The sequence below is a fragment of the Rhinolophus ferrumequinum genome, chromosome X (genome assembly GCF_004115265.2).
Source record: "Rhinolophus ferrumequinum isolate MPI-CBG mRhiFer1 chromosome X, mRhiFer1_v1.p, whole genome shotgun sequence".
NCBI classification, from domain to species: Eukaryota; Metazoa; Chordata; class Mammalia; order Chiroptera; family Rhinolophidae; genus Rhinolophus; species Rhinolophus ferrumequinum.
In genome coordinates this window covers 73,198,103-73,212,585 of record NC_046284.1, presented here as the reverse complement: position 1 = coordinate 73,212,585, position 14,483 = coordinate 73,198,103, and the positions used below count along the sequence as shown (strand labels likewise).

At 37.5% G+C, this 14,483-nt stretch overlaps 1 pseudogene; it reads left to right on the top strand.

Moving 5' to 3' along the window:
- Positions 1-4,794: 4,794 nt before the first annotated feature.
- On the top strand, positions 4,795-8,337 carry LOC117028556 (testis-expressed protein 2-like; annotated as a pseudogene).
- Positions 8,338-14,483: the final 6,146 nt, after the last annotated feature.

Sequence of the window (14,483 nt, the reverse complement as noted above, 5' to 3'; positions counted from 1 at the left end):
GCGTTTAGTGAAGAGACTTGGGGAGATTCATACATGAAAATGTTTAGGACTGAAAGCCTGGACTGGAATAAGGTGATTAAGGCACTCACCTCTTTTGCAACATTTAAGGATGTGCCAAAAACTCAGGAAATTAAAGCAATTGAGATGAGTCATGCAAGTGCAGGATAGGATCCTGTCATTATTTAAAAATTTGATATTTCGTTCATCATGGACTTTTTTGCATTAATTTACATCATTAAAACAGTGCATTAAATACTTATCTTCATTACTGAGTTTTAGGGTGCCCCTTTCCTATTCTGTGCCTAAGGAGCATGCCTCCCTAGCCTCGCCCTAGTCCTATCCATTTTTAAGCGGCTTTCTACTCTAAAAGAGGCTTCTATCTGCCTTCCAAAGTTATTTCCTGAGACCTAAAAGTTGTGGGAGTCGGGGTGGAAATTGGTAAATAAAGTACTTGAGGATAATTAAGGGTAAAACAGAGGATCCAGATCCCTGAAGTCTTTTCTCACAGTGCCTTGCTTTGATTGTTGTAAAAGCTAATTGGGTTTAAAAGTGCTCCAACAGTCCAAATCCCTATTCTGGGAGGTAAATCCAAAAAAGGAAATTAACTTTTTGAACAGTTTCTTAAAGTTAGAATTTCACTTGTGCTCATATGGATTAAAAAATTGGAATCATCAGTTTAAAAAATAAATATTCATAGCTGCTACAGAAGACCAAACCATCCCTTCAAAGTAAATACAGCCTAACAGAAGAAAACCACATTTTTATTTCTGTCGGTTCTTCCCCAGCACCTACAGTATGGAATTAAACATCCAGTAGTATAAAATTGTTTGACTGCAGCTCAATTTCCCTCCTCCAACCTCATACTGCATTGTGATTCAAGTAGATAAATCAGAAAGACATTTAAATTGCTTTCTTTTGTCCACAGGTATTATTAGTATCATCCCTAGATGTTCTAGGTGCCTCTTTTTGCCCTTATGGTGAAATCATTATTGGGTGAGACTAGATATGTTTCAATCATTTTATTTTCCAAGAGTTAGAAGGTAAGCATAAAAATGGGTTTGATGTAAGGAGTGCTTCATAAGGATAAAGAGAAACATGAAGGGAATGAAATGTGTGTCAACACTGGAACATATTCATTCAACAAATGTCTATTTAGCATTATTTTGTGAGTTGGATTTTGTTTTTGTAGAGTAGCCTATGAAAATGCAAACCCTGTGGCATGAAAAGTTGCATTACATGGTTTCTGCCTTTAAGCATTTGTACAACTTTGTAGGGTAAAGCAAACAGATGCACACATATTTATAAATCAAGGTTGCTTGTATCATGTAAGTGGTGCAATCTAAGTTCAATCATAGAACAGAAGGGGACTATTGTTTAGGACTGAGAGCTTTGGAGAAGGCTTTTGCTGAGGAGGTGTTATTTGACTTGGCTCTTAACTGTTGGATAGACTGTTATATTGTAGCAAATGCAGAGGCAGGGAAACTTTGTTTTTGTTCAGGGAACAGATTGCCTAGGCCAAGTGGATAGAAACAAATGGTCATGAAGAGCCTTGGGAGGTAAAACCTAGTTTGGAAGCAAAGCAAAATGGTGCAGGTCAGAAAGCTCTAAGATTCCTCTTAAAATTTGTCAGCAATTTTCTTTTTTGGTCAGTTTTTCTTCTATGCAGTCTAACCTGTTGCAACTGTGATTTATGTCTTATCAGATTGAAAAAATAGCCATGCACGCATGCATAAGAAAATTTTCTGTGTGAAACATTTCTCTAATTCCTGACCCCCCCACTCCCGCCCCATGTATTCCTTTGCAACCATGAACCAGGATGGTGTTTTGTACAAACCAACCTGCTCTAGGCTCTTTGCCTTTGTTAAATTATTACCACCAACTGTAGCCCAGTCTCTTCTATCTTCACCTAGCAAATGTTTACCAAATTGTTCAGACCCCAGTCAAATATCACCTCTTTGAAAAAAGCCTTCTCCAATAATTTCAGCCCTAAAAGATCCTACCTTCTTCTTATACTATAGCATTTAGATCGTACCACTTCTTATACTATAGCATTTAGATCGTACCACTCAATATGACACAAGCAAGCTTGATAGTTTCCATTATCTCCCCAACAACTCAGTCCTACAACTTCAGTTACTTAAAATTTTACATACTTAGTTCCACTTGCCTATTTTCTCAGCACATTACAGTACATACCTCCTATAGAATTCACTAACTTTAGAAACTATTTTACTAAATAAATTATTCTTAGTAAAGTCTTTATTTTTATATAATTGTCAAAGTTAGACTTTTATTGGTTTATTTTTTTCATAAAATTACATTGGTTTATTTCTCTTTTTGGATTATTTATTAATGACTATAAAGGTTGATTGCCAGACAGTTTTCCAGTACTCTCTAATTTCCCCTGGGTATTAAGTATGCCTACTACCAACAGGAGTTTTAGCATGTCCATTTAGTAACCATTGGGAAATGACACAAGATGATATGAAAAATTATAGAGAAAAGGCACCAACATTAACATGTTTAAGAGAGAATCCAAAAGAAAATTTTAAGATTATGTGTTTATGAGAAAAGGGACATTAGGCAGTTAAGATAAAAGTGGTCTTCAAATATTCTGTATTATTTGTAGTTAAAATTATATATATATATATATATATATATATATATATATATATATATATGATGCTTATTAAAAGTAGCTCTATATACACTGCATGCGATGGCATCTCAAAAATACTGATTGATTATTAATAGATATTTTCTTTCTCCTATTAAATTATCTTTAATTTTGGCCTCAATCCATTACCATTATTATCCCCATTATATTACCAAAAATGAAGAATATCAAAAAACTACTCATTGTTTTTAGCAAATAATAATTCAAAACTTCTAGCATATAATTAAAATATTGTGTTTTAAATATGTTGTTGGCTGGTATTTTTAGAAGGCAAAATAAACGGTAAGTCTACAGTGAGCCAAATATAACAATGCACTGATTTTTGAGATTTGTTTAAGATTGATTTGAGGAATTTGCTTAAAATGATGACAGTATGTAGTTGAAACTCTGGAAAAACTGTAATCCTGAGGACTCAAAGCTTCCCATATTCTCTATTTATTCACAGCAGGCCCGAGACTAATAAAATAATTAATGAGCGATCTCTGATAGGAAGGATCTGGAAAATAATTTTCCAATGATAGGAAAAAAATGGGGCTGCTTGTTAGGGTAAAAAGGAATATAATACAATTTTATATTTTTAATTGCAAAATTTCTACTTACTTTTTTAAAAGTACTTTAGTAATAATTTGAAAGAATTCTATTTTTAGGCTCAAACCTTAAAGCTTAGAGGAGACTATTAGAATTTGCCAAGTACTTGCCCATGTTTTCCTTTTTCTTTTGCCAGAAGAGTTTTCAAACAAAATTACAGATGTGCTTTTTTCATCGGCTAAAAGTTATTTGAACATTTCCAACTTCTAGTAGGTATCCTCATTTACTTGAAGGGTTTTAAAGTTCCTAACTTTAGCTATAGACTTCTGATTCCCTTAGATTTACTAAATTCTATTTATTGAACTTAATTTGTGTTTTTTGTTATGGTTAATATCTGTTTTTGCATGAAATATGAGTTTTAAAATCTTAAAGTTTTTGTAATACTTTACCATCAGCCTTATCATATAGAAGCATAGGTATTAGTCCATAGCATATAAACTACTAAGTTGTAGATTGGGACAATTTTACAAGTTGTATGACTATTATGGTACACTAAGACAATAGCATCTTTAGTTTAAAACAATTATAATTTGGCTTTTTATATTTTAATTTAATACTTCAGGCTTCTCTCTCCTTAGAAAGCTCACTAATGCTGGTTATGCTCATAAAAATAATTTTAAAAAAATAATTTAAAAATTGATAAATGCCTCGTGCTACCTATATGAGACTAGAGATTATTTTCAAATAAAGATAGATCAGTTTTTTGGTGTAATCCAACTGTCCCTCAATGAGGGTTGATTAGGAAAAAAATCACCTTTCATTGAGAAAATAGTGGCAACCTGTCAAACAGGTTGTGTGTCAGAAACCAACATCTTCACTAATAAAAATATTTAGCTTAGTAAACTGATGCCATTTTAATCACAAGCTAAAGGTAAATGCTGGATTTTTAAGATGCTCATACAGAAATGATTCTCTTAACTTTGTATCATACTAGTCTCCCCCTACCTTTTTGTTTTGTTTTGTTTTTGGCTTTCATCCACTCACTTAGAGTCTTACATAGCAGATTGTTTTATAATAAGCACTATATAACCCTCCAAACTGTTTTCTTTTATTGTTAATTACTTAAAACACGTGGGACATACTGAATGTTGTTTAAATTTAGACATATCTAAAGTGTGGTAAAAAAGTTAAGACTAGTTTTATTGAATCTTTGAACTGTAGATATGAATGCTCTGATGAAATAGTAGAACTCGAGTGGATTTTGTTTTGGGGAATTGGCAATCTGTGCTGTTCTTATTACTAACTGTATATCCCTTCAAGAGGATAAATGAATAAACAGCTGCACAACAAAGGAGTTAAGTCTGAAAATGCTTCAGAGTGTACAGCAAAGAAAGAGTGCAAGAAGGACGAGAGAAAAGATCCACTGGAGAAAAATCATTAAAAAGTTATCTTTTGGGGGTGGGTGGGCAGCAGGACAGCAGCCGGAGTTGGAGTCGAAGCAAGAACCACGGCGGCTGCGAAGAATGGATGCTGGCGCAGTAATGAGGCAGCCAGTGGGTCCCAAAGCCTAAGCCTTTGTAAAGCCGGCAATGCCAAGTCTCAATGGTCGGGATGCCAGAAAACCATTAACATGCCAAAACCATCAGCTCTCAGAGTGTACGTGCAGAGAGGTCCATGTCCCAAGACACGATTGCCATTCACTTCTTGGCGGGAAGGAGGAGGAGGAGTTCAGGGAGTATCTTGAGGGGCTGGACAATTAAAGCATTGGAACGGGGCTTGAAGCCAAGGAAGACCTCTATCTTGAACCTCAGCATGACCCTCCTGGCCCTGAGGCCCAGTCCATCCTGGTAGATGGACTGTCCAGGTCCCCTGCCATTTTGCTCCTCTCCAAGAATCCTGTAAAGCTGTTGGAGGCCCCTCCTCCAACAGTGCAAGTATTAAGTACAGTGTCATTAGCTCTGTCCCCAAGGTCATCTTTTTTTTTTTTTTTTTTTTTTAATTTATTGGGGTGACAATTGTTAGTAGAATTACCCCAAGGTCATCTTAATCAAGGTCCTTAGCTAGTCCTCCCAGTGTGTCATCCCTTTCTGAGTGGAAAACCAGTTCTTCCTCTCCATTATTCTCTTCTTCCAAGTCTCTTGTCCTCCCATCCAGTGCCTCATCCTCCACCCTTTCCACTGCAAAACCCTTCATGAGCCTTGTGAAATCCCTGTTGACTGAGGTGGAGACAAAGAACCCCCAACACCCTCCAAGGCACAGGCACTTGATGAAGACTTTAGTTAAGTCTCTGCCCACAGACACCTCCAGGCAGGAGTCAGATATTGTGTCCTATAAACCACCTGACTCCAAGCTGAATTTACACCTGTTCAAGCAGTTCACACAGCAATGAAACAGAGGTGATGATTCCAAAACAGCACCTTCTTCCCCAGTGACTTCTCCCTCTGATACACATTCCTTTTTTTATTGTTAAAATTTATTGGGGTGACAATGGTTAGTAAAATTACATAGGTTTCAATTCTGTAATACATGATCTATATATCACATTGTGTGTTCACGGTGTCAGATAATATGGTGATGGAAGGAGAACTGACTTTGGGTGGTAAATATGCTCCTTTTTTAAAGTGCCTGAAATGGAAGCCAAAATCGAAGACACTAAGCAACACATTTCAGAAGTCATATATGAACCTTTTCAGATCCTTAGTAAAATTATAGGGGAAGAAAGTGGCACCCATAGGCACAAAGCCTTATCTTCAAGTGCTTCAGAACTCTGTAATCTGTCCAGCTTGAACAGTCATTTGGAAGGCAATAACAGCTACAGCATCAAGGAACAGGAGTGTGATTCTGAGGGGGACAGTGATGGAAGTGATCCCAGCATCCCCAACAGTGATCACCCAAAGTCCACTGATGAGCCCATAAGAGAGGTGGAACTGAAAAGTTCCCAGGTGAGCAGTCTAAAGGATTTGAGCCTGAAGACAAGTTCTCCAGTCCTTGAGAAATATTCTTTGTCTGCCTTAGTGAACAAAGAAGATGAAGAGTTTTGTAAACTGTGCACTGAGGAACTTGATTTGGAAATGGAAGGGAAGAGTAAAGTTGAAAAGCTCCTAGGTATGCCTCTCAAGCCAGAGATGCTGGCAGACAATGGTCCAGCTTTTGACAGGGACAAGAAGGTGGACTCGGCCATGCAGCATCCAGATTTACCAGTGAAGATGCTGGGCTTCTTTATACTGTGTGTCTGCGCGCACCTCATCCTCTTCTCCCCTGTATGTGAGTGGACTCTTTCTGGGAATTGGCCAGGTATGAACGACTGCAGTTTGCATGATTTGGTTTTTTCATACCACCAAGTGCTCATAAATATCACAGACTACATAAAAATCAACAACACTGGAACACAAGATCTCTGGATATCAAAGAACCATAAATACTAAAGGGATGGATGAATGAAATTTGCAACTATGATCCAGAAATGTACCATGTGACTTTGACACATTCAGACTTTGTTCGACTTGATGGTGGCATCTTAAGACTTTCAAAGCTCAATAAAAATATATCGAGGAGGGCAAGCTACCATGAAACAAAGCCAGAGGTCACCTACATCAACCAGAAAATCTATGACCTCTCAGACAGTAAGATTTATCTTGTATCTAAAAGTTTGGCTCAAAAACAAATCTGGAATAAAAAGTACCCCATTTGTATCGAGCTTGGTCAACAAGATGACTTTATGTCCAAGGCCCAGACAGATGAAAAGATTTCTGGAGAAAAGCTACCAACTGAGACAGCTGGGAGGTGAGGACCCTAAGAAGCCACCCATCCTCAGGAGGGAACAAGATCTGACCAGCAAGATCAGATATTGTATTTCTTTGGGAGAACTGGCCGAGAAAAAGAGGAGTGGTTTAGGAGACTTATTCTGGCTTCTAAGCTGAAGTTGGAAATCAAGAAGCCACCTGGTGTCTCTGGAAGTAAACCAGGGGTTTTGCGCTCACACAGCAGACACAGCAGTTCCCTGGGGCATCTGACCCACAGTCGCTGCAGCAGCAAAGGCAATGTGGAGGAGATTATATGCCAGCCAAAGCAGAAGGAGCTGGTGGGCAGTGTGTGACAGAAGATGCTCCTGGACTACAGTGTGTTCATGGCCAGGTGTGTCCCCTAGGGTAACTGAAGCCCCCAGAGGAGCCCTGTGCAGAGTGTGGGAAGCAGCCCCACAGCTGGGAAAAGGTTGCCAGAGGCTCCACCCTGAGGAGGAAGAACAGGAAGCCTGGGTGACGCATTGCTTGGAACAATGTTTTGAGACTTCTTAGGAGAGGAGTACTGGTCTAATGTGGTGTCTAAGAAAACCCAAATGAAAAAGCCAAATAAAACTCCCCTACTTTATGAATGAGCTAACTCTGATGGAACTTGACATGGGGGTGGCTGTGCCAAAAATCCTTCAGGCCTTCTAGCCTTATGTTGATCACCAAGGAAATGTCTTATAGTAGTTGCTTTCTGATGACTGTAGAGACCAAAATGAATTTGACCAAGCTAGGTAAGGAGCTTCTTGTTGAAATCCTGAAGGTTGGAGAAATTGGCAAAAAAGATTGCAGGCCCAGGGCATGCTGTCTGGTGACAACAATGAGGAGCTCTCCAGTGCTGGCTTGCTGACTCCTTCGACAAAGACAATGAACCAGAGGCCAGCACAGGAGACAAACCGCTCCTCCCAGGGGCCGAAGGGAAAGTTGGCGGTCATCAAACCAGTAAGACTATGAGGTTTGTTGATAAAATTACCAAATCAAAATATTTCCAAAAAGCAACAGAGACAGAGTTCATGAAAAAGAAGTTTGAAGAAGTCTCCCATACACTCCTGCTGCTAACTGTAGAAATACAAGAATGTAGAGGAACCTTGGCAGTCAGCATTCCACCTCCCCAACTGACCAAATATGGTATGGTTTCCAGAAGCCACCGTATGTAGAGCTGAAACCTCTGCCAAAACTTGGAGAGAGAGAAGTGACTTTAGTTCATGTGACAGACTAGATAGAGAAGAAACTGGAGCAAGAGTTTTATAAAGTTTTCTAATGCCAAACGTGGATGATGTTTATATCCCTTGCTCCACTTCTGGCCTTCTGAAAGACCCACTTGTGAAGGCTGCTGATCAGCTGTGATGAGTGAAGATCTGACGTTTCCAGTATTATGAGATCTAGCTCAAGGTGTGGGGTTCTTGGCTGCCATCCGTAGCACTAGCCTTTCCTTCTGCCACAGCTTCTGCCCTCTGCCTGCCAGTGCCCATTCCACTGTGAGGTGTCATTCCACATGTCCAGCACCTGGTGTCTGCATTGCCTACCGCAAAGCTTTGACTCAGCAAAGGAGACAGGAAGAATCATCACAGTGGATCAAGAGGTTACAAGTGACTCACACCATAGCTTTTTTTTTTTTTTTTTTAAGTCTACCAGTTTTTGTGGCAGCAAAAGAACACATTAAGAGCAAAGCTACAACTGGAAGGCTTCCACTTTCCTCCTCAACTTCAAAGCTTTTCCTCAGGCATCCAGATCACAAATGGAACATTTTCTCACTATAACAGTTTGTGTCATCCAGCCTTCCACAATCTGAGAATGTTAATGTGGTAGCATGTGGAGGGTGGAGAGTGGAATTCTGTGAACTATTTCATCCGTGATAAAGAGATATGCATAGCAACTTACTTTCCTTTATATTAAATTGTGCATTGTGGAAGCAAGTAGCAGTAGAACATGAACATACACTGTCAACTGGGGTGGGTACAGTGGGGTTTCTGTGAACATTAGGCAAAACCATGAGATCAAACCATTCCAAGCCTTTCACCAGAGGTGCAATCACCTGATTCTAAACAATCACAAATGGTTTCCGATATAAGCATATGTGAAAACATCAAACACTTCATATGATGACTGTATCAGGTTGGGCCAGTAATCCAAAGCCACCATTTTTTCTGTCTGGCACTTCCAGTATGCTCCAGGAAGCTTTGTATAGGCATATAACTGCTTTGTTAACCTAATTGGTTTGGGATGTTTTGTGGGTAGTTTCTTTTCTGATGGCCCAAACAGAACTGTCATCCTGGGTCAAGACCAAAAGATTGCTCAACATCAAACAATGCATATCTCAAAACTAACATGTAATATTTCTTCAATGTTACCACCTTTAATTTGTGCATTTGTGTCAGAATGTTTAGTTTACAAGTATGGAGACTCTAATTGTATAATTTGCTTTGAGAAGTACATTTAAAATGATTATTTGTGTTTAAGTCTTCATCCAACATCAAAATAACTTTGGGTAACTTTTGTAACTTACATATGTGGACTAAGCTAATAGCGGTTGTTTTTTGGCATTCAATATTATTTTATATTAGTTTCAGTTGTACAGCACAGTGGTTAAACATTTACATAATTACGAAGTGATCCCCCTGACTAGTACCTACCTGGCACTATACATAGTTATTACCATATTATTGATTACATTCCCTGTGCTTTACATCCCTATGACTACTTTGTAACTACCAATTTGTATTTCTTAATCCCTTCACCTTTTTCACTAGCCCCCAATTCCCCTCCCATCTATCACCCCAAGAAATCCAGTAACCATCTGACACCATGCATAGTTATTACAATATTATTGACTATATTCCTTAAGCTATACCTTACATCCCCATGACTACTGTGTAACAACCAGTTTGTACTACTTAATCCTTTCCCCCTTTTATCCACCCTCAAACCCCCTCCCATCTGGCGCCCATCAAAATGTCTTCTGTATTTATGAGTTTGTTTCTGTTTCATTATTTTGTTTATTTTGTTCTTTAGATTCCACTTATAAGTGAAATCATATGACATTTGTCTTTCGCTGTCTTACTTACTACACCCAGCACAATACCTTCTAGGACCATCCATGTTGTTGCAGATGGCAAGATTTCTTTCCTTTTTGTTGCTGAGTAATACTCCATTATATATATGTACCACCTCTTCTTAATCCATTCATCCATTCAGGGACACCCACGTTGCCTTCATATTTTGGCTATTCTAAATAATGCTTCAATGAACATATGCATGAGCACATCTTCTCAAAGCATTTTGGGTTGATCCAGGTTGATCTGGGTCTCCCAGATGTGGGATTACTAGGTCTTTCTTTGTCTCTTGTTATCTTAATGTCTATTTTGTGTGGTATAAGTATTGCTACTCCAGCTTCTTTTGTTTGTTTGTTTCCATTTTCATGAAACATATTTTTCCATCCCTTTATTTTCAGTCAGTGTGTGTCTTTCAATCTGAAGTGAGCCTTTTTAAAAAAATTGGTTTCAAGTATACAAAGCAGTATAATAGTTAGACATTTATACCCCTCACAAGATGACAACCCGTCCAATCTATTACCCCTATGACATCATATATAGCTGTTATTATACCATTAACTATATTCCTTATGCTGTACTCCACATCCCATGACCAAATATATATAGCCAATAAATGTATACACATTTTAAGAAAGGGAAAAACTGTATTAAAATTATGCTTATTGCAACCATTTTGAGCACCTCTTGTAATGGCAGAAGTCAAACGTGACTTGTTATCAGTATACATTAAGTATTACAATTTTAATACAGTTTTTCCATATGTATATAATTATAATTGATCTTCAATATTATTCAACTTCAGCTTCAGTAATATAGCATGGTGGTCAGCCATCTACATAGTCCATGAAGTGAGTCGCATTGTCAACATATGTAAGGGTTTTGTTTATTTTTTTATTTTTAAAACTTTTTTTATTAGTTTCAGGTGCACAAAACAATGTAATAGTTAGACATTTGTCATTTATATCCCACACACAGTGACAACCCCCTTCCCCCATCGACTACCCCTCTGACATCACACACAGACATTACATTTCCACTGTCTCTATTCCTAATGCTGTACTCCGTTTCTTGTAAGTATATACATATACATATATCTTGTAAGTATATATATATATATATATATATATATATATACACACACACATATATACACACATACATATATATACATATATACACTTGTAGTTGACATTCATTATTGTTCAGCTTCAGCTTCAGCTTCAGGTGTACAGTGCACTGATCAGGCATCTACATCATCCCTGAGGTGGTCTCCCTAATGAGACAAGTGTACATCAGATACCCTAAAAATCCTTTACATTATTGATTACATTCCCCAAATTGACTTCTCTATCCCTGTGGCAATCTCACTTTCCCCCTTATCTCCACCCCCACTCACATCTAGCAACCTCAGCTTTTCCTCTATGTCTCTGAGACTGTTTCTGATTAGTTCATTCATTTATTCTTTTCTTTAGATTCCACATATAAGTGAGATCATATGGTATTTGTCTTTCTCTGTCTGACTTATTTCATTTAACATAATGTTCTTTAGGTCCATCCATATTGTTGTAAGAGGTAAGATTTCATTCTTCTTTATGGCTGCGTAATACTCCATTGTATAAATGTACCACAGTTTCTTAATCTAGTCGTCTACCGATGGGCGTTTCGGTTGTTTCCATATCTTGGCTATTGTGTAGAGTGCTGCAAAAAACATAGGAGTGCATAAATCTTTTTGAATTAGAGTCTTGGATTTCTCCAGATAGATACCTAGGAGTGGAATTGCTGGATCATAAGGTACTTCCATTTTCAGATTTTTGAGATACCTCCATACTGTTTTCCACAGTGGCTGCACCAATCTGCAATCCCACCAACAGTGCACAAGGGTTCTCTTTTCTCCACATCCTCGCCAGCACTTGTTGTTTGTTGATTTATTGATGATGGCCATTTTGACTGGGGTGAGGTGGTATCTCACTGTGGTTTTTATTTCCATTTCTCTAATGATTAGTGAGGCTGAGCACTTTTTTTATATGTCTGTTTGCCATCTGTATGTCCTTTTTAGAAAAAAATGTCTCTTCGTGTCCTCTGCCCATTTTTTAATTGGGTTGTTTGCTTTTTGGAGTTGAGCTGAGTGAGTTTTTTATAAATTTGGGATATTAACCCCTTATCGGATATATCATTGGCAAATATCTTCTCCAATTCAGTAGGATGCCTTTTTGATTTACTGATGGTTTCTTTGCTGTGAAAAAACTTTTCAGTTTGATGTAATCCTACATGTTTATATTTTCTCTTACTTCCCTTGCCCGAGGGGATATATCAGTAAAATCTTACTCCGGGTAATGTCTGTAAACTTTCTTGCTATATTTTCTTCTAGGAATTATATGGTTTCAGATCTTACATTTAAGTCTTTAATCCATTTTGAATTTATTGTTCTATATGGTGTAAGGAGGTGGTCTAGCTTCATTTTTTTGCATGTGTCTGTCCAGGTTTCCCAGCACCATTTATTGAATAGACTGTCTTTACCCCACCGTAAGTTCTTGCTTCCATTGTTATAGATTGAATAACCATAAAGACATGGATTTATTTCTGGGCTCTCTGTTCTGTTCCATTGATCCATGTGTCTGTCTTTATGCCAGTACCATGCTGTTTTGATTACTGTAGCCTTGTAGTATAATTTGATGTCAGGTATCGTTATACCTCCCACTTTGTTCTTATTTCTCAAGATTGCCGAGGCTATCCAGGGTCTTTTATGATTCCATATAAATTTTAGGATTGTATGTTCTATTTCTGTGAAAAATGTCCTTAGTGGTTTGATAGGAATTGCGTTGAATCTGTATATTGCCTTAGGCAGTATGGACAGTTTAACTATGTTAATTCTTCCTATCCATGAGCATGGTATGTGTTTCCATCCATTTGTATCTTCTTTAATTTCTCTCTTCAGTGTCTTATAATTTTCTGAGTACAGATCTTTTACTTCTTTGGTTAAATTTAGCCCCAGGTATTTTATAGTCTTTGAAGCAATTGTAAATGGGATTGTTTTCTTAATTTCTCCTTCTGATATTTCATTATTGGTATATACAAATGCAACTGATTCCTGAATATTAATTTTGTACCCTGCTACTTTAATAAATTCATTAATCATTTCTAATAGTTTTTTGGTGGAGTCTTTAGGGTTCTCTCTCTATAGTATCATGTCATCTGCGTATAATGACAGTTTTACTTCCTCCTTACCAATGTGGGTGCCTCTTATTTCTTTTTCTTGTCTGATTGCTGTGACTAGAACTTCCAGCACCATGTTGAATAGAAGTGGAGAAAGTGGGCAACCTTGCCTTGTTTCTGATCTTAAGGGGAATGGGTTTAGCTTTTCCCCATTGAGTATGATGTTAGCTGTGGGTTTATCATATATGGCCTTTATTATGTTGAGATATGGTCCCTCTATTGTCACTTTCTTAAGGGTTTTTATCATAAATGGATGCTGGATTTTGTCAAATGTTTTTTCTGCATCTATTGATATGACCATATGATTTTTATTTTTCATTTTGTTAATGTAGTGTATCACATTAATTGATTTGCGGATGTTGAACCACCCTTGTATACCAGGAATGAATCCCACTTGATCATGCTGTATAATATTTTTAATGCATTGCTGAATTCTGTTCGCTAATATTTTTTTGAGGATTTTTGCATCTATGTTCATTAGAGATATCGGCCTATAGTGTTCTCTTTTTTTGTAGTGTCTTTGTCTAATTTTGGGATCAGGGTGATAGTGGCCTCGTAAAAAGTGTTTGGGAGCCTTTCCTCCTTCTGGACTTTTTGTTTGGAATAGCTTGAGGAGAATAGGTGATAATTCTTTTTTGAATGTTTTGTAAAATTCACCTGTAAAGCCATCTGGTCCAGGCCTTTTGTTTGTTGGGAGATTGTTAATTACTGGTTCAATTTCCCTGGTGGTAATCAGTCTATTCAAGTTTTTCGTTTCTTCTTGAGTTAACCTTGGAAGGTGGTATGCTTCTAGAAAATTGTCCATTTCTTCCAGATTGTCTAAATTGTTGGCATATAGTTGCTCATAGTAATTTCTTAAACTTTCTTGTATTTCTGTGGTTTCTGTTGTCACTTCTCCTCTTTCATTTCTGATTTTGTTAATTTGGGTCCTCTCTCTTTTTTTTGATGAGTCTGGCTAAAGGTTTGTCGATTTTGTTTATCTTCTCTAAAAACCAACTCTTGGATTCATTGATCTTTTGTATTGTTTTTCTGGTCTCTATTTCACTTATTTCCACTCTGATCTTTATTATCTCTTTCCTGTACTTCTTTTGGGTTTATTTTGCTGTTCTTTTTCCAGATCCGTTAAGTGTGAAGATAAACTGTTGATTAGTGACTTTTCTTGTTTCTTTAGGCAGGCCTGCAATGCTATGAATTTCCCTCTTAGGACTGCTTTCGTTGTATCCCATA